General features: G+C 40.1%; 1 pseudogene across 1 annotated transcript in view; it reads right to left on the bottom strand.

Annotated features, from left to right (window-relative positions):
* Window positions 1-2,754: 2,754 nt before the first annotated feature.
* Window positions 2,755-21,566, bottom strand: part of LOC308653398 (zinc finger protein 639-like) — a 51,450-nt pseudogene continuing 32,638 nt past the window's right edge. The window contains exons 2-3 of the transcript in view: window positions 4,039-4,254; window positions 2,755-3,886 (exon numbers count right to left, since the gene is read on the bottom strand). The product of the transcript in view is annotated as a zinc finger protein 639-like (transcript). The remainder of the gene's footprint in view (window positions 3,887-4,038; window positions 4,255-21,566) is intronic.

Here is a 21,566-nt window from a genome sequence, read left to right as displayed (position 1 = left end):
ACGTTCACCTGTTCCTTTGTGATGTTACTCCTTGCCCTGTTTAGGATAGAATGTTCCATGGAAACACCCTTTGTGTGTCCCCTTCTCTTATTCCGCCTTTGGGTGTGACCTTCCTAGATGTCAGTCAACCTGCTGACAGCAGACATCATGAAGCTAGACTCAGCCCCTAGAAACTTGACCCCTTGCCTCATTTGAATGGCTTCTCCTCTATAGAAGGGGTCAGCACGTGCTCTCTCTCTCTCTCTCTCTCTCTCTCTCTCTCTCTCAGACCCTTAAGGTCAGAGGAGCTGTCACAGGTCCCCCAAAGAAAAAGGTATTTCTGTCTCTTATGTGGTTATTTCGCACAACCTAGTTTCCCTGGAGTGACCCCTGAGTGTTTTAGTTGCGTGCAATGCAGCAGATGGTGTCCCTGGGTGGGCAGGTTTGAGTGTTTAAGTCTCTGGACACGCGACATGGCACTACTCCATTATTCCCTATAATGGCTATTAGTCAGATGTGGCAATGAAAAATTAAATTAATTAAAATTAAAAATTCAGTTCCTCAATCCCAATAGCCACATTTCAAATGCTCAGTAGCTACATATGATTAGTTACAATAGTATTGCAATCATATGTAGCAATGGTATGGAATGAACTTCACTTTACCTATCAACCCAATTAACTCTGAAAAGTACAATGTTGAATTATAAAATATGAGTTGCAACATAGATATAGTATACTATGTAAAATATGTTGTGTATTCTGAACAGATACACATTTTAGCCATCTATTGTTTAAACATGCACAAGTATACAGTGAAAAATTAAAAGGGGATAATAAATACAAAATTCAGAATAGTTATTACCTACTTGAAGGAAAGGGACATGGGTATGGTTGGAAGGCCCTGACAAAAAACTTTAAAGGTTATATTCCAAGCTTGTAAAAATATATCAAAATGGTTTCGACCATCCTGTATAACTAAAAAGAACAAATAAAGAGCTGGGTTGTGGCTCAGCGGTAGAGCACTTGCCTAGCACATTCGAGGCACTGGGTTTGATCCTCAGCACCACATGTAAATAAATAAAACAAAGGTATTGTGTCCAACTACAACCAAAAACTAAATATTAAAAAAAAGAACAAATAAAAAAAAGACTTTAAAGGCATTAGTAGGTCTAGGAGGGGAATACAGAGGACTTTCAAGTTCACTTTATGTAAAACTCACACATTGTTAAAGTTTTTAAAATCATGGGCACATTTTAAAAGCAGCTTCTCTTTATGGTACTAAGAATTAAACCCAGGGGTAACTCCCTACTGAGCTCCATCCCAGTTCTTTTTCAATTTGAGACAGGGTCTTGCTAAATTGCTCAAGTTGACCTTGAACTTGCATTCCTCCTGCTTCATCCTCCAGAATCCCTGGGATTACAGGTGTGTGCCATCATATCTGGCTAATACAAGCAGCTTTATTGAGGTATAATTGGCATAAAATAAACTAAAAATTTCAATTTGATAAGTTTGGACATATGTGTATACCTATGAAACCATCACCATCGTCAACATGATGAACATATTATATCCATCATCCAAAATGTTCTCTTTGTCCCTTTGTAATTCGTCCCTCCTGTCTTTTCCCACCCACTCTGTCCCCCAGAAAAATATGAATCTGTTTTCTGTTGTACATTGCTTTTGCAGTACGTAGTATTTTATGCATGCTTTCTTCTTTCCTTATATATTTAAAGCTGTACAATTTCTTGATTCAGAGGGTCACTAAGCTTGCCAAATTCTTTTATTCTCTGACAAAGGACATTTGTTTTAAAGGTAAGCATGGTACTATGTTTTAAGGGTCATAAGTAATACATGACTAAATAATTTAGCAGAAGAGATTAAAATTTTTTTTCCAGTATTTTCATTTTTCCTATCATCTTCAAAACACTTGCTGCCTTTGTATTTGGAGAGTGGCTGTGGTCTATACATTTTATAAATGTATGTTGTCTATTTGGAAGTCTGGTTATTGCTCCTCTACTGCAATTTAGTTATTTTCTTTTTTTCCCAGTACCAAAAATATTTACCATTTAAACTTTTATCTCTCACTGTTAAGTGTTTGTTTCACTATCTCTCACTGTTAAGTGTTTGTTTCACTTAACACGATACAACTATCCTGTGAACTGAAAACACATTAACTCCTTCTCCAGAATTTGGTTTTCTTTCTTTCTTTCTTTTTCTTTTCTTTTCTTTTCTTTTCCTTCCTTCCTTCCTTCCTTCCTTCCTTCCTTCCTTCCTTCCTTCCTTCCTTCCTTCCTTGTTGTTACCAGTGATTGAACCCAGGGCACTTAATTACTGAGCCACATCCCCAGCCCTTTGTTTTGTTTTGTTTTTTTATTTTGAGACAGGGACTTGCTATGTTGCTGAGGCTGGCCTTGAATTCACAGTCCTCCTGCCTCAGCCTCCCATGATGCTGGATAGATTCTAATGTACTTTTTTTTGTGGAGCAGGGAATGTAGTTTTGGGAATGTTGATTTTCAGAATTTCAACATTTGGAATTTTAATCTTTGGGATTTTTATTTTCAGAATTTTAAACTTCAGGGATTTCAACATTTAGGACTATGAAGTTTAGAATTGTGTGTTTCAGGATTATGATTGGCACTGTAGCTCCTTCCGTCTCAGGCCTTTGGACTTGGACTAAATTAAACCACTGGCTTTTTTAGGCTTTCCTGAATTACACCAAAGGATTTCTGTCCATCTTGCTTACCTGTGCTTTCAATGCATATTCCAAAAGGAGTTACTGACTTATTTTCAAAAGGTCGTATGATGGGGAGGGCAGGAGGGAATGGTCATGAGGGAACTTGAAGTTCCTCAACCTCATGACTTTTGTTTTAGCAGGAGACTCTCTAGATGAAGTTGAATATCCACAATATTGAAACAAATAAATTCCTTCAAATAAATGTGAATTTAAATGCTTGCAATATTCTAGCATACTTGAAAAGCCATTCCCACAGTCATTACACACATGAGGAAATATTTTAGTGTGTTCAACAGCAACATGCCTGTTAACATTTGCATGAAATCTACTCCAAAATCCACATACTTGACATACTAGGAAGTTCTTACATTTGTCAAAGGTAATTTTGCTTAAGAGGCTGTATTGTCCATGTTCTCCATTGTTATACTTATCACTCAGTTCTATTAATTTACATGCATGATCATTTATCATATGGCTATACAAGTCTTCTGCATCATTCATTTCATGTTCACAGAACTGACACAAGTACTGTTCTTCACAGCTGTGCTCCTGGAAATGCAGGTAGATCTCACTGCTCGAGGAGAACTGCACGTCACACTGTTCACACCAATACAGGTGATCGCTAAAGTGGGTGTCTGCAATGTGCTGGCTGAGGTTCTCAAAAATTACTGTCCTGTAAATCGCAGTATTTATAAATGTAGGGATCCTCTTCATGTAGTTTGGCATGTTTGAGCAGAAACATGTTGGTAGAGAAGCTTTTATTGCATACTCAACACACATTTGAATCGGTACTTTTATGCTTCAGAATCATATGCTGTTTTAAATCAGAAAAGTACTTACTATAAATTCAAAAGGTTCACATTTATAGGGGCAACTGCTATTAGCTTGCAGTAAAGGCCATTTCTGCTGGATAGTCACATTCAAAGCTTGGCTCTTGTCAAGAATTTTACAAACTTTAGCTGGTGGTTCTTCATCAGTTTGTACTTGGAGACTCTCAGAGGAATTGTTTTCTGTCTGTATGTCATAATCCTCAGAAATTGCATGAACTTCCACAGTAATGGGGACATCTTCATCAGCGTGAACTTCTATAGGACTCTCCTCTTGTTTTTCTGGTTGATTGATTCATGTGAGTCACATTCTTCATCACAAATTTCCACATCAGCAGATTTTTCTGAAAAAATGAAATAAGCCTATTATTATATTACTATTACTAAATAAGACCTATTATATAGGTACAACTATGCAAAAAGAAGTTTAAGTGATGCACTGTTTTTCCATCAATCTATGCATAATATGCCAATGCAATTAATTTATTTCCCCAATCTGTAGAAAAATAAGTATGGTCCAGAATTATATTGGGAACTAGTAGTTCTGATTTCTGTTTCTGGCCTGGTTACATCTGCAAATTTTGGTAACTCATTTGATGTCTCAGTATCAGAATCATCATCTTTGTTGTCGAAATATTTTAAGTCTGGCTTTTTCATAGAATAGATACTATAGCAATGATCAGGGAAAATTCCATTGGCTGTATTTGTAAGTCTGCTTATTCCAGAGGAAAATGAATAATGAGAAAGGTGTAAAGTCTTCTTTTTAGTATACTCACTCATATCTTTTCAATTTGTATAATCACTAATACCAAGTGGGGAAAAAACTTGGAAGTTTTCATGATGATAAAAACTGCCAATCTCCTGGGGCCTCTCTGGCCCAACTAAGTGTAGCTTGAAAGTGGCAGTGGCTGAGGTGTTGGAGCTTGAGCAGATGGAGACTCAAGGTGTATTTTAAGGGCTACTCTTTTTTTGGTGGGGGACCAGGGATTGAACTCAGGAGCAATTGACCACTGAGCCACATCCCCAGCCCTATTTTGTATTTTATTTAAAGACAGGGTCTCACTAAGTTGCTTAGTGCCTTGCTTTTGCTGAAGCTGGCTTTGAACTCATGATCCTCCTGCCTCAGCCTCCCAAGTTGCTGGGATTACAGGCATGCACCACCATACCCAGCAATGGCTACTTATTTTGTATAGATTTCTACATCTGTGCTACAAATGTGGAAAAGTCAACATAAAGATGTCCATTCTGAATTCTTTTTTTTGTTGTTGTTGTTTCAATTAATATTTATTTATTTATTTTATTTTTTTTTATTGTTGGTCGTTCAAAACATTACATAGTTCTTAATATATCATATTTCACAATTTGATTCAAGTGGGTTATGAACTCCCATTTTTACCCCGTATACAGATTGCTGTATCACATCAGTTACACTTCCATTGATTTACATATTGCCATTCTAGTGTCTGATGTATTCTGCTGTCTATCCTATTCTCTACTATCCCCCCTCCCCTCCCCTCCCCTCCCCTCCCCATTTCTCTCTCTACCCCCTCTACTGTAAATCATTTCTTCCACTTGTATTATTCTTCTCTTACCCCTCATTTCCTCTTATATGTAATTTTGTAAAACCCTGAGGATCACCTTCCATTTCCATGCGATTTCCCTTCTCTCTCCCTTTCCCTCCCACCTCTCATCCCTGTTTAATGTTAATCTTCTTCTCAAGCTCTTCGTCTCTACCCTGTCCTTGGTTACTCCCCTTATATCAAAGCAGTCATTTGGCATTTGTTTTTTAAGGATTGGCTAGCTTCACTTAGCATAATCTGCTCTAATACCATCCATTTCCCTCCAAATTCTATGATTTTTGTCATTTTTTAATGCAGAGTAATACTCCATTGTGTATAAATGCCACATTTTTTTTATCCATTCATCTATTGAAGGGCATCTAGGTTGGTTCCACAATCTTGCTATCGTAAATTGTGCTGCTATGAACATCGATGTAGCAGTGTCCCTGTAGCATGCTCTTATTAGGTCTTTAGGGAATAGACCGAGAAGGGGAATAGCTGGGTCAAATGGTGGTTCCATTCCCAGCTTTCCAAGAAATCTCCACACTGCTTTCCAAATTGGCTGCACCAATTTGCAGTCCCACCAACAATGAACAAGTGTGCCCTTTTCCCCGCATCCTCTCCAGCACTTGTTGTTGTTGGACTTCATAATGGCTGCCAATCTTACTGGAGTGAGATGGTATCTTAGGGTGGTTTTGATTTGCATTTCTCTGACTGCTAGCGATGGTGAGCATTTTTTCATGTACTTATTAATTGATTGTATGTCCTCCTCTGAGAAGTGTCTGTTCAGGTCCTTGGCCCATTTGTTGATTGGGTTATTTGTTATCTTATTGTCTAATTTTTTGAGTTCTTTGTATACTCTGGATATTAGGGCTCTATCTGAAGTGTGTGGAGTAAAGATTTGTTCCCAGGATGTAGGCTCCCTGTTTACCTCTCTTATTGTTTCTTTTGCTGAGAAAAAACTTTTTAGTTTGAGTAAGTCCCATTTGTTGATTCTAGTTGTTAACTCTTGTGCTATGGGTGTCCTATTGAGGAATTTGGAGCCCGACCCCACAATATGTAGATCATAGCCAACTTTTTCTTCTATCAGATGCTGTGTCTCTGATTTAATATCAAGCTCCTTGATCCATTTTGAGTTAACTTTTGTGAATGGGAGAGAAAGGGATTCAGTTTCATTTTGATGCAAATGGATTTCCAGTTTTCTCAGCACCATTTGTTGAAGATGCTATCCTTCCTCCATTGCATGCTTTTAGCCCCTTTATCAAATATAAGATAGTTGTAGTTTTGTGGATTGGTTACTGTGTCCTCTATTCTGTACCATTGGTCCACCCGCCTGTTTTGGTACCAGTACCATGCTGTTTTTGTTACTATTGCTCTGTAGTATAGTTTGAAGTCTGGTATCGCTATACCTCCTGATTCACACTTCCTGCTTAGCATTGTTTTTGCTATTCTGGGTCTTTTATTATTCCATATGAATTTCATGATTGTTTTATCTATTTCTACAAGAAATGCTGTTGGGATTTTGATTGGCATTGCATTGAACTTATAGAGAACTTTTGGTAATATCGCCATTTTGATGATGTTAGTTCTGCCTATCCATGAACAGGCTATATTTTTCCATCTTCTAAGGTCTTCTTCTATATCTCTCTTTAGGGTTCTGTAGTTTTCATTGTATAAGTCTTTCACTGCATACTGCTCAAGGGAACCATACACCAACAAGACATAACAATCATAAATATATATGCCCCAAACAATGGTGCAGCTATGTTCGTCAAGCAAACTCTTCTCAAGTTCATTCTGAATTCTTAAGAGTGATAAGATAGACTCATTTTCTTAAATGTCAGATATGGATGGGAGGTTTTCATAAGAGTTAATCAAAAGATTAAGGAGAAATAATAGTGAAAAGAGTTGTAATAAGAAGTACAGGAAGATTAATGGAGGCAGGAGAGAAAAATAGTGGTGAAGAGCTGACAGATGAGCCTGGTTTTCAGAAAAAGAAGCAGAGGGATGAGAAAAGAGGGGGATAGTGTGAAGCATGTACTGTCTGCCTGTAGATGTTTTGTATTTCCAGAAGGTGGAAGGAATTTGGACAATGATGAAACAAAAACATACAGTAAGAATGGATAGAAATATGGAATGCCAAAGAATAAGTAGGGAGAAATTTTTCATGGAGAAATTTTCTCATACTAGTTTAAATAATATGAAAAGAAACAATGAGATGTGAAAAGATTGTGAGGGCACCTCTGGACACTAGTGATGAAAGGAGGGAGTGGGAGTTAGTAGAAATGATAATCAAGAAGGTAGAAACATGCTCAAGCACATGAGAAGGTTATGTCCAGGAGCAATTGTCTGGTTTTTACAGAGTTCATAAATCCGCAATATATAGTCTTAACAGAGGTTAATAAGGGAGTAAAAGGAAATAAAGTTATTCATCACAAGGGCTACTGTGTGTGTGTGTGTGTGTGTGTGTGTGTGTGTGTGTGTTAAATAAGAGAGACATCAAAACCCAGAAGTACCCCCTCCCAAATTGTAAAACACTCCTAACATTCCTACTAACACTTCTAGGATAATGACAGCTTAAAATATTTTGCTTCATTGTCAGATCATGTTTTAGACCACAAGGCTCACTTCAACCTAAGCTTACCCACAGGATGTTCTCTTGCAAAAGGCATTGTTGAAAGATAGTCTTGACACAGAAAACTGGAAGTCATACACATATGAAGAAAAATTGCAAGATGAGCTGGATATGGGCATATTCCCGTAATCCCAGTGGCTCATGAGACTGAGGTAGGAGGATTGCAAATTCAAAGCCATGTTTAGCCATGTTTAGCAACTTAGTGAGGCAGCTGAGTGAGACCCTATCTCAAAGGAAAAAATACAGACTGGGAATGTGGTTCAGTGGTTAAGTGCCTCTGTGCTTAAAGAAAAAGAAAAGAAAAGCAAGATGACATACAGAGAAATATAAACATGGAGATGGCAAGAAAAAGATATAAAGGTGACCTTGAGAAATTTAAAGCTGGGTTGTTGGCACATGCCTATAGTCCTGGCTACTTGGGAGACTGAGGCAACAGGATCACTTGAGCATAGGAGTTAGAAGACTTGTCTCTTAAAAGTGGATCAAGGACCTAGGAATTAAACCAGATACCCTGTGTCTAACAGAAGAAAAATATCAGATTAGGCCCCTACTTCCTTAATAAGATTCCCGGAGTACAAGAATTAAAATCAATAATTAATAAATGGGATGGGTTCAAACCAAAAAGCTTCTTCTCAGCAAAAGAAACAATCAGTGAGGTAAATAGAAAACCTACATCTTGGGAGCAAATTTTTACCACTTGCACATCAGATAGATCACTAGGGTATATAAAGAACTCAAAAAGTTAAACACCAAAAAGCCAAATAACCCAATCAATAAATGGGCCAGGGAACTGAACAGACACTTGTCAGAAGGTGATATACAATTAGTCAGCAAATATATGAAAAAAATGTCAACATCTCTAGCAATTAGAGAAGTGCAAATCAAAACTACTCTAAGATTTCATCTCAGTACAGTCAGAATGGCAGCTATTAAGAATACAAACAACAATAAGTATTGGTGAGGATGTGGGGAAAAAGGCACACTCATACATTGCTGGTGGAACTGCAAAATGGTATAGCCAATATGGAAAACAGTATGGAGATTCCTTGGAAAACTGGGAATGGAACCACCTTTTGACCCAGCTAACCCACTCTTTCTATACCCAAAGGACTTAAAAACAGCACACTATAGGGACACAGCCACATCAATGTTTGTAGCAGCACAATTCACAATAGCTAAACTGTGGAACCAACCTAGAAGCCATTCAGTAGATGAATGGATAAAGAAAATGTGGTATATATATACACAATAGAACATTACTCAGCAATAAAAGAGAATAAAATCATGGCATTTGCAGGTAAATTGATGGAGCTGGAGAATATAATGCTAAGTTAAGTTAGGCAATCCCAAAAAGCCAAATGCTAAATGTTTTCTCTGACATTAGGAGGCTGACTCATAGTGGAGTTGGGAGGGGAAGCATGGGAAGATTAGATGAACTCCAGATAGGGCAAAGGGGAGGGAGGGGAAGGTAGTGGGTAAAAAAGATGGTGGAATGAGATGGACATCATTACCCTAAGTATATTTATGGAGACATGAATGGTGTGAATACACTTTGTATACAATCAGAGATATGAACTATTGTGCTCTATATGTGTAATATAATAAAAACTTTAAAAACAAAGAAGATTAAGAAGAAGAAGAAGAAGAAATAAGAAATTCCTCAAAAACTTGGTAGCCACTCTTTATTTGAAGCTATTGGCAAAAACCAAAGATGAGTTTCTGAATTCTGAGTGAGAAATATGTTCCAAGGGGAAGGAAATATAAGGACTCTGATAATATAAATGTCTTTGCCAAGATATAATTAATATCTCTAAGAACTCAGTTAAGTAGACACATGAAGATGGGTTGCTAATTTTCCACATTAGGTATAAAAAATAAAGTAAAAACCAGGAAGGAATGAAGAGATCACAGCCAGAGATAGTAAAATGTGGATTTATAGTTAGCTGTCATTCATCACACATGCACTCATTCAACAGATCTGTATGATGCACCTGGGATGCATCAGGCATGGTGCTATGTCCTAAACAATAAATATGGATGAGACATTGCTCCTGTCCTTCAGGAAAACACAGTCTCCGAGGGGAGGCAGAAATATAAATAAATCCTTGAACTGTTTTCACCTGCTTGAAATATAACTCAGAAATTTGTCTTTGGTATTCTGTCTCTTTCCCTTTCAATCTCTGTCTCTCCTCAGGGCTGGCTCGAAGTTGGCTGTTATAATCCTCCTTAGGATGTTATCTGCTGATAAAGGTAGGTGTAAAGTACCATTAATAGAAAGCACATCTTCAAAAATTGTCTTTAGAGGGACTGGAGTTGTAGCTCAGTGGTAGAGCAACACCTCACATGTGTGAAGCACTGGGTTTGATCCTCAGCACCACATAAATAAATAAAATAAAGGCATGTGTTCAACTACAACTAAAAATAATTTTAAAATTGTCTTTTTAGTCTTCTGATAATAAAAGTAAAACATGTTCATTGAAAACAATTCATAGAACACAGACAAGGATATAAATGAAAATAGCACTTCCTGATAACCCATTGTCCAGGACAAAGTTTACTAATGTTTTGGTGTCTAGTTATCTGTACATATTTCTTTGCTTATATATCATCTATGTATCTATGCATCTATGTATCTATCTATAGATTTTTTTGTTTTACAGAAATCATGTAAGCATATTATTGTGTTACTATATCTTGGACCGGATTCCACGGCCTTGACATAAATCTATAGTCTTACTTCCATCATGTGGCTGAATGGCTGAACCTGAACTCTTTGGTTGGGATCCTTCTTGGTTCTTTTTAAGCATACATATTCAGAAGGTCCACCGTGTTTTTTTAATTTTTATTTTTTTTGTATTTCTAGATGGACAGCATCCCTTTATTTTACTTGTTTCATTTTTATGTGGTGCTAAGGATCCAACCCAGTGCCTCACACATGCTAGGCAAGTGCTCTGCCACTGCTCAGTCCTCAGCCCTGGTCCACTGTGTTTGATGTTGTAAAATCAGAGGAACTTGTCAGAATAAAAACATGACACTGTTTATTATTTATTTCAAAGAATGATTTCAGGAATGAGAGAGATAAAGTGAAAAACAAATGGTTGATGAAAGGAATATTTTTGCATTTGTAAATATTTTATTGCAAATTAAATAATATCTTGCAAATGAGACTTGACATTTAAAAAAAGAATTCTGACAGTGCTTGAAACACTTAAAAACAAATCAGATCACACCTGTTTAGAGTGATGTATCAAAGCTTTTAAGGAGAATTCTCTCCATCCCAGTGTTCATGGAATTATAGCAACTGTATTAAGGAGCCAGTGCTTCCTGGAAATTGCTTATTGGAGTGATCAATCAAGGAAAGACTCTGCTGATCTGGACTTTCATCAATGAAGAGTTAGAAGTTAGATGTAGCTCAGGAACACAAAAAGTGCGTGGAACAAAGTACCTTGCTTGTCATGTGAGAAGACAGAAAATTGTCCGGGGCTGTTCTGAACCTGGTTAGTAGTTCTGGGTTGCAGTTTTTGGAATACAAAAAGGGACATTGAAGTCCCTGGGGATAAGTGGCTAGGTTAGGATAGTGGCCTATATCTGGCTGGTATTAAGATCAGGAGAAAGTTCAAACTGTGGATGTCTGCCCAGGTACTCTAGAGGACATTGACCATGATGATGGAGGAAGACATGAAGGGCAGGTAGGGATGGAACAGCAGGATGTCCACCAGGTGGCTTAACTCTACCCACACTCCATCAGAGCTGCTTCTGGACCTTCATTTCCTGCTGAGCTCTTGCTGATTCAGGGGACCCATTAGGCTCTGCCTTTCTGGTATCTGACACCTTCCCTACCAAGTCTACTGGTTTCTTCAGCCCTGTGGGGAGAACAGAGACAGCCATGGAGTGTAAAGGTCACCTGGGCGGGAACAAAGTCAGAGGAGGTGGCAGGAGCATAGAAGTGGAGGAATGAGAAGAGAAAGTGGGCAGCCCTGGCTTCCTCAGCAGGCAGGTGAGCGGGCCTGAGATCTAGGCCCTTTTTCCCTTTCTGAGGCCCAGGGGGCAGCACCTCCTTGGGCTGGTGCAGTGCCTCAGCAGGGAGTGGAGCCACCCAGTCATGGGTGGGGGCTGGGTGAAGGGCAGGTAAAGAAAGTAGGGGATAAAGATGGTCTCCAGCAGGCTGGCCACCAGACACAGGGTGAAGTAGACATCTGAGGGCAAAGAAAATCCTACTAAACCTGGGCAGATTCACTTCTAAACTTTCTTTAAGCCTCTTTCTCAAGTGCAGTGTTTTCTTAGAAGTCCCTCCCCAGCCTTAAGTGGAGCAGTGGCTGTCTGCTGGCCCCTCCTTGTCCCCTGTTGCCTTTGCTTCTCTGCAAAGTGGGAGGGGCTGTACTGATTAGGGGCAAGCCACTGACAGGGGTGGGGAGTAAGCCATTCGTCATCATGAGCAGGGAGACTATTGTGGCCCAGCAGAAGGATCATTTTGACGGGGGCATGATTCTGGTTTTCTCTTGGCAGGTAGAAACTGAGGGCATCAATGGCCACCAGAAAGCCGCTGGACACCAGGAGGTTTATTACTTAGAGCCTAGGTCTGCATCTGATGGCCACCTGGTGAGAGAATAGAGAATGTGGCATATAAATTAATGCCAAGGGGTTCAACTTGTATATTGGACTATCTATCTAACCTTTGCCAGTGTAGGTTGGGTATGTGACAATCTCTTTAGGTAATGCATGTGTGTTTAATTGTGCCCTTCCATATAAATGCCTCCAATTTATTGTCTAATTTTCATTAGATAATACACAATGATTCTAGAATTTTAAGGGCAAATAGGGCCCCTGGGGCTATCACCTAGTTGACTGCTCCTTGCTGAGTAGAAGTGTTTATAACAGGCCAGCTGTTCTTCCCCTCTCCAGGACAGCTGGAGTGTATGGGAGTCCAGGAGAACCTGGGTATCCTGATTCAGGACAGTTAGGTAGAGGGTAGGGTAGGGGACAGGTGCTTCACCCTCTGGAGCTTCTTTTTACATCTAAAAAGTGTATTCAGCCCTGTGGGGAGATCAGAGTAACTGGGATCAGAGGTCAGGCTGGGAACATGATCTTGTCATACAAGTTGCTGCCAACAGACATCTCTGAAGTGGCATTGCTGCTCAGGAGCTCCCACTCTCCCTGGGTCCAAACAGTGTTGCAAGACAAGTCTGTTCTCTACCGCACTTCTTTGTCCATGCCCACTAGTGTGCTATCCACTGTAAAGGAAGCTGGTCACCTCAGTCCAGAGGTGTTCCTAAGCTTCCTGCCAACAAAATTCAATTCTTCCCCCACCAGCTGTCTCAACAAATTTTCCATTTAGTCCTTTTAAAGCAGGGCACTCTGGTTTTCTCTGAAGTGGGCAATAGGAGTAGCAATTCACATATGTGCACTGAAGCATTGATTTTTTTTTTATTGTTGTTGAAAATCAGAGTGAGTCAAGATCATTATAAGAATATTCCATATGACTCAAACATGAGTCAAGGGTTTCGGAGTCATTTCTATTTTCCTTCTCAATTCCCCGGATGTATGATGTTGTTTTAGTGGAATCAAACTTGAATAGCTCAACATTTTTATAATTACATGCATAGCCCATTATGATGATTAGTTTATCTAAATCTTTCACATAACACCTGGTGGCATTCAGCTACAGTAACTTGCTGGTTTAAATCTGTTAGCTATTAAAGTTAAAAGATTCAATCTAAAAATTATAGATATTTAGCAGCTCAAGGGCAAAATGAGTCTCATTTGGCAAAAGGGCTAAGATGTAAAATAGACTTCTTAACCTTTCCACACATCAGCATCACCTGGGGAGACATAAAAACTAAGGAAGCCTAGACTCTATGTATTAGTCAGTTTTTGTTTTTGTTTTTGTTTTAGGAGAAGATTACTTTTTATTCTATACTCTTCTTTTTAAAAATTTATTCTAATTAGTTATACATGACAGTAGAATGCATTTTGCCACATTGTACACAAATGGAGCATAAGTTCTCATTCCTCTGGCTGTACATTGTGCTGAGTCACACCAGTAGTGTGTTAGTCAGTTTTGCATAGCTGTGACAAAATGCCTGAGAAAATCACCTTAAAGGGGGAAAGACTTATTTTGGCTCATTGTTTCAGAGTTTTCAGTCCATCTAGTTCAGAGGTTTCAATCCATAGACCTCATTGCTGTGGGCTTGTGATGAGGCAGAACATCATGGTGGGGAATACATGGTAGAGCAAAACTGCTTACCTCATCATGGCCAGAAAAGAGGGAGAGAGGAGGGGTTGTGGAAAGAGAGAGAGAAAGAATGTACAGGAGCCAAAGGCATACCCCTAATGACTTACTTCTTCTAACTAGGCCCCACCTCCTAAACTTTGTAACATCTGCTACTATACATAGGCTGGCAACAAAGTCTTTAGCACCTGGCCTTTGGAAGAGTTAAATCGGAATCTCTGAGGTGCAATTATGGATATTAAAGAGTTGCTGTAGGGCTGGGGTTGTGGCTCTGAGATAGAGCACTTGCCTAGTACATGTGAGGCACTGGGTTCAATTCTCAGAACCACTTAAACAAACAAACAAACAAACAAATAAATAAATAAATGTATTGTGTCCATCTACAACAATAAAAATATATTTTTAAAATATTGTAGTAGCCATAGTTCAGAAATACTGGTCTAAAACCTCCCCTAACAATACCTTCCTCAAAGTATCTTCCCCTGAATCTCTTATAGTTACAAAATGCATCACCCTTACCCATGTAGAAGAAAGAACTGAAGCGGAGGTAGAGCTCTGTTCTTCACAAGAACATGTCCAGGTTGCAGATGCTGGTTGTCCATTTTGGCTCACTATACTTTATTTGACTTTCATCATTGATATAGATGGTAAGACCTGAAGGTGTCTGATCCACATTCATGCTGTTTAGGAAAGAGAGGCAGAGGTAGTGGCTCCAAGTGCTTCTCTTAGCTTTGCTATCCCTCCCTTTCCAGGTCTTTTTTTTTTCCTGTACTCTTCTGGATATTTCTCTCATGTCACTCCTATCACCACTCCTCCTCATAGTGTTTTGTGAAGTCAATGGGTGAAGACAGTTCCCCTGCCTGAATATTTTTGTTGTACTCTGTCCTGCACAAATCCTAGGCTGTGCTTTGTAGTTGGGGCTTCACACTGCTTCTCCCCAGCCCAGATATGCACAGTTCCTTGAGGAAATGTCTGGGAGCCACAGATTTTCAGTTGAGACAGTGAGTTTGTTGATACTAACAAAATTCTGATTGATGAAAGTCTGTCACATTGAGAAACTGATGTGACTCCATTTTTTGAAAATAAATAAATAACAGCAGCTTCTACCTCAAGACCTGTCCTAAGGAAGGGGGCATGACCCTTGTCCTTGGAAAAACCCACAGAGCCTTCCTAGGCACATACCCACCCTGCTGAGTTGTTTGTCTGCAAATAACAGGAGAGATCTGCTGCAGCAGGTGTCCCTGACTCAGTTAGGCTAGGTGAAGACCCATAGCAACCCCCTGGCAACCACCAATCAGCATGAGACAGGGAAAATACCTGGGATGCCAGATGACCCCCCCCCCCAGTAGTTTATGGTGGTTGATAACATGTTGGGAAACCATGTAGTTTAGCACATACACCTCCATGGCTTAAACCAATCAGTTCAAAGGAATCCCCCCTCTTGTACTAACCAATCATCCCTACCCAACTTGTTCCCACCAGTGAATGTGCTAATCAATGTTAAAGAGTTGTTGTTTGATTTTCTTGTGGTATGGAATGATTTGCTGTGTGATGTTGTGACACATAGAGTATCCCCCCAAAACCTGGAAAATCTCATTGAACAAAGGACCGGGACTCACTCCCTGGGACCGATGCGTCGGAAATGGTTGTGAGTCCAGGCTCAAGCTTGCAATAAAGACTTTTGTGTGACTGCATCAAATTCGGCCCCTGGAGAGTCCCACGAATCTGACATTACACCATATCTGCAGCCAGTGCAGCAAGCAATGGAGGTTGTCCAGGCAGCTTCCCCTGCCCTTTTCAGTCTTCTTTAAATCTGAGCCCCACTCCCATTTATGTCCCACTTATGTCATAGCTTATCTCCTCTTTGTCATCAGCAAAGAACCTCTGACATTTTTTACCAGGCAGGTCTTGCCACTTGGATCCAGTTATGCACCAATATATTGGTCTGTAACTCCTTGGTCATTTTTTTGAGTTGTCATTTCTACCTTCTGCTTTAACAAATTCACCCACAAGAATGACATCAGCAGCTGGGGTTGTGCACCCTGATAAAGAAATTCCCATCCAGAATTGTCAGTGCAAAAAAGATTTGGCACGTGCCAGCATTTGTTTATTTGACAGCCATAGTTCTAGATACTGGACTGTCTTTCCTTACCCACTGTGTCTAGGGACAATTCAGATTTTAATTGACATACAGAACATTTTCTGGAGCATTACAGAAAAAACAGGACTGGAGGACAATGTTTCCTGAAAAAAATATTTTGACATCATTGTTCTCCATGCCTTTTTTACCCCATAGGAAAACTGTCTAACTTGTACAAAATCCATTCTAGGCCAGTGTGGTGTTGGGTTTATAGGACAGAGGATATCTGTTCCCTGTTAGAAGCTATGGAAATGAAGGCAGCACCAATCCCCATGACTTCCAGGATGGCAGACAGGGTGAAGAAATTTTTTTTAACCTTTATTTTATTTATTTTTATTTGGTGCAGAGGATTGAACCCAGGGTCTCACACGTGCTAGGCGAGTGCTCTACCACTGAGCCACAACCCCAGGCCCTGAAGAAATATTGACAGGAGTGGGGATGTTGTGGCTGATGGCTGGATAGAAGGCCTTCTGATTAAATATAGCCTAGAAGGGAGACAAGCCCACCCCATGCTGGTCAAAGCCTGAGCAATTGATTGTGAGAGTCATCTCTTCCTGTAGTGACCAGAGACCCTGTTAGAGAGAGGGCTTTGGTTTCCAGGGCTGGAGCTTCTCTGCAGAGACAGAAATTAGTGGGGAGAAGTAGGGGAGTCCTCCTTTCAGTGCCAAGACTCTCCAAGGTCAAAGCCCTTCTTGGCAAGGTTGGTGAGGATGGCCTTCTCTGGTAGGCAAGTGATGGAAGTTAATGTGGTGAGATGAGTTGGGAGTACTCAACTCTCATTTCCACTGTTTCCTTCTCATGCAAAGTCTGTCCAAACCTGTATGCAAACGTGGCCTTAGGGCAATGGCCACTTAGTGCACTTCAATGAATCCTTTAATGTAGGCATCACAAGCCTCTGGGTTCTGCCTAGCAGTAGCAGCACTTAGCACTGTCATAAAACTTGTAGTCCAGCTCACTTAGAAATCTGTTTTAATGTATTCCTCTTCCTAATTCCCAGGGACTTTGTCTACTGAAGATAAGAACTGATTTATCCAGAGCATAAGAGCAATAAAAGACTGCACTTACTAGGTAGATATGGGAAACATGGTCAGTGTTTTGAATAGGTGTTTACCTTATTTTAGTGTTAACCTTGGTGCTATGTGTTTACTTTGCTCTTTTCACATTTAGGGTCTCAGATATCTTGTGGGTTATTTCCAGCATCAGGAGCATTAAATGATAGCATTGAGCATATATCCTATGCCCTGTGGGGAGCCACACATGAGCTGTATTAAGCATCCTCTCTCAGCCTTGAGCCAAGTGGGTGTTAGTCTGTCATTGCACACTGTCTGGGCTGTGTGAAGCAGGTGGTCTCCACCTTCACTTGGCAAAGAAGTCTGCTTTCTCAGAGCTCTGGACCTGGGCATTACCCACTGGGGCTAGGTCAGCCCACCTCTTGCCTTATTTGGTAAAGAACATTCCATAGAAACTCCTTTGTTAATTTCCCTATAAATAAAGGGATTTCGAGTGCACACTCTTTCTTTCCAGTGTGGAAGCTGATTCTTAAAGTCTTAGAGCCGTCATGCTCTTGATTTGAAAAACTTATGTCTATGTTATGTGTTTTTTGGCTACCTTCTTAGCTTAATGTTGCAGCCAGCTCTTTTAAACCCAGTTCATCTTGTCTGCACACGTTGTGGTCAAGAACACCTAATCACAAAGTCAGGCCTATGCAGATATTGGCTCTTGACCATGACCAAAGAGCCATCTGGATATTTCCTGAGCAGGATCTTTGCTCCATTACCATCTTTGTGTAGTCTTTTTCTCTGCCTTTTTCTTTAGATCTTCATCTCTTTCTATAATGTTTAAGGAACATGCCCAGATTTGGAACAAATATCCCCTCATGGAAGTAAAGTATATACTCCTTTTACCTTATAGATCCCCACCCTCTCTCCATGTTTGTGTTTTAATTGATTCTTGAGGGTATGTTTAAAAACCAGTGGCAGCTCTTCTCATTGACACCACATCATGAGGAGAGGGGGAAGTGGTGGACAGAGCATCAGAAATCAATGAAAAGATGGAATTGGAGAGGTGGGGAAATGGGACAGTTTGGTAGATCCCTTTGCAGGAGGAATAGAGAAAGGCTGTGTTACCATCAATAACATGTCTTTCTATCTGTTGCCAAAAGGTAATCAGGAGACCAACATGATGGAAGGAATAGTTAACAGTTTTGAATGCCCTCCACGTACTAGAGGAACACTCTGGCTGTTCTTCTCTGCCCCTGCAGAAAGAAAGAGTGTCTTTCTCTGCCCCTGCCCAGGTATGCTTTCTGGGCTCCAGGTGGGCCGACAGCTGGGACAAGACTGGGGAGAAAGTATTTGGCAGCTCTGTGATGGAATCCACAACAAAATAATTTGTCTTAATGAGAAGTGTGGGTGTGTGAAATAAAACTTATATTCTTCCAGGACCAGGGAATCTGTAGATTTGTAAAGGTGGCAATGTTCAGTGATCTGGTTATGAATAGCAAAGTTTCTTAGTGCTTTTGAAGGCATTAGGGATTATTCCAATTACCAAATTGTAAAGCTTCTTTTCTACTCTCATCTTTGATTGTCTATATTTTTTCAATGTCCTCTAGTTAGAGTTCCTCTTTCCAGCCTTTCTTATTCATTCTTGCCAAACCAAGATTCTCCATGCAGTGTTCATGCTGTGCATTGATCACATGAGAACAGAAGTCATAAAAATAAGACAGCAAAGCTATTTTTAATCTTTTTTGTTGTCCATAATGTTATGTGTTATCATAACTACTAATATCATCTAATGTCAGTGTTATTGGCATGTGTCAATAGTATATCTTATGTCACATCTCTATTTAAAAATAATCAGGAGTCTAGAGATAGCGGCGAATAGAGTGCGTCACCCCCGTGTACCACGTCACTGCGCAGGTGAATAGCGAGTTAGAATGGCCAGAAGCTATCTTGTTAGGAATTTCCAGCAAAATTGGGGTGTACTGAAACCTAGAGGAAGGATTTCCAACACCTGAGGGTCAATTACTGTGGTTCAATCGTGAGTGAACCGTGCACCTGGAGATTCAGGCTGACTGATCAGCGGCCAGCCCCGCAGCCGGAGCCTGGGCGTGCCGACGTGCCAGCAACACAGAGAAATGGTGCTATGGATTCTGTGGGGTCCTACCAACTATGCCCTCACAGTGCTCCAGGCTGAGTTCTGGGTTTGAGATGGGGGAGAGAAACAGTCCAGATCTGCCCTCCACACCGGACTACCCACCGAGGAAGCCAGTGGCCACCATCTTGGAGAGCTGACATCACCATCGCCAGTTTCCGACAGATCTGATCTCATCGCAGCAAGTTCAGTGATAGAACAGGTGTGTGACATTTAGTCCTTCTCCCACACAGCAGGGAAATCGCATAAAATCTCTCCCTGGCTTTCCGGGGGCATGATTATCAGAGTGAGCATGAATAGAGGTGTGGGGAAAGGTAAAGGCACCTGACCTCCAACTCCCCCCTCCCACCATCGGTGAAAACGAAACCTGTCCCGCCAGCTCTGGGAGGAGTGGCTATCAGAGGGAATCAAAACAATAGGGGGCCGGTTCCCAATAGCCGTGCTCCACATCCAGGAAACTGCAGGCCCAGAGTGTAGCTTGAACTGTGGAGAGGTATCACACTGGGGAAGGCCTGTCTGGTGGGAGAATCGAGGAGACAAGAGGCCAGGGATAAACCTAAGTTAACAGGTTTGGAGAGACACCAGGTAGGGGAGGAGGGAGCTGCCTCATACGGATTGTTTCCTACAGCCTGAGGGCAAAATCTTGATCTGGAAGGCACAGCACCACTTACTGGAAGCGAAGAAAATAGAAGCCTAACAGTGCCTTTTTTTTAATTGCAATATTTATTTTACTGTATTTTATTATTTTTTTAATCATTTCTTCTTTTTCTTTTCTATTTTTTTTCTTTCGTTCTTCTCTCCCTCTCTCTTTCTTGGTTTGCTTCCTTACCTTTTCCCTATCTTTCCTCCCAAGCATGACCACTCCAATTACGTGTAATTTACTAAATGCAAATAGATGAATACTATGAGATGGTCTATAGTCCGCCTAAGCCCTTAACTACCCCCAAGTACTCCTGTCTATTCTCTTGTTAATATCTGCCTGCATTTGAGCAACCCCCCAAAGAAGCTAAGATATATTAACCTCCATACCATCAAATCGCCCGACCTTAACATAAAATCCTAAGTTCAAACCTCAATTCTCTATATGCCATCAAAATCTGTAGGCCTTTAATAAAATAATGAATTTACCTTAAATCACAGTTAAATACAACATCTCTAAACATTGTCTCCCAACACAAAGGAGAGATCTTGGAGCTATACAAAACCGAAAAAAATTTATAGGAGAAAACAGAAACACAGCAGTCAAACAGAGTTGGAAAGTAACATGAGCACCATGAAAAAACAAGGGAAAAAAGAATTACAAACAATGCAGGATAACTTAAATTTACAGGAGAACCTAGAGGCATTAGAAGAATGGACAGAGAAAGAACTCAAGGCATACCTGACTCAGATGGAATGGAATCTTAAAGAAGTAATTAGACAGCAAGTCCAAACAATGAAAGAATACTTTGAAAATGAATTACATAAGCAGATTCAAATAGCAAAAAACGAACTCTACCAGGAGATAGAGATTTAAAAAAAAATCAAACAGTAATCCTAGAAATGCAGGAAACCATAAACCAAATCAAAAACTCAAATGAGAATATTACAAATAGACTAGATCAAATAGAAGTCAGAACATCAGATAATGAAGACAAAGTTTATCAACTCGAAAAGACTACAGCCAACGCAGAACGGCTGGTAAGAAACCACGAGCAAAACATCCAAGAGATACGGGATGTCATAAAAAAACCAAACTTAAGAGTCATTGGGATAGAAGAAGGTATAGAGATCCAAATCAAAGGAATGAGCAACCTATTGAATGAAATAATCTTAGAAAACTTTCCAGAAATGAAAGATGGAATGGACTGCCAAATTCTGGAAGCCTACAGGACCCCAGACATACAAAACCGTAATAGACCAACTCCAAGATACATTATTATGAAGATATACAACATACAGAACAAGGAGAGAATATTAAAAGCTATAAGAGAAAGGAGGCAGATTACATTCAGGGGTAAACCAATTAGGTTAACAGCTGATTTTTCATCACAGACGTTGAAATCGAGAAGATCCTGGAACAATGTATTTCAAACGCTGAAAAATAATGGATTCCAACCAAGAATATTGTATCCACAAAATTAAGCTTCAGGTTTGACAATGAAATTAAAATATTTCACAATAAACAAAAGTTAAAAGAATTCGCAGCCAGAAAACCAGCACTGCAAAGCATTTTGAGCAAAACACTACAAGAAGAGGAAACGAAAAACAGCACCCAAAACTAACAGTGGGAGGTAACTCAGTAAAGGGGGGGGGGAAATAACCAAAGAGG

This window comes from Spermophilus citellus (genome assembly GCF_964194105.1).
Source record: "Spermophilus citellus genome assembly, chromosome: 7".
Lineage (NCBI taxonomy): Eukaryota > Metazoa > Chordata > Mammalia > Rodentia > Sciuridae > Spermophilus > Spermophilus citellus.
The sequence above is the reverse complement of the archived record's forward strand: the minus strand, read 5'-3'. Positions and strand labels throughout refer to the sequence as shown.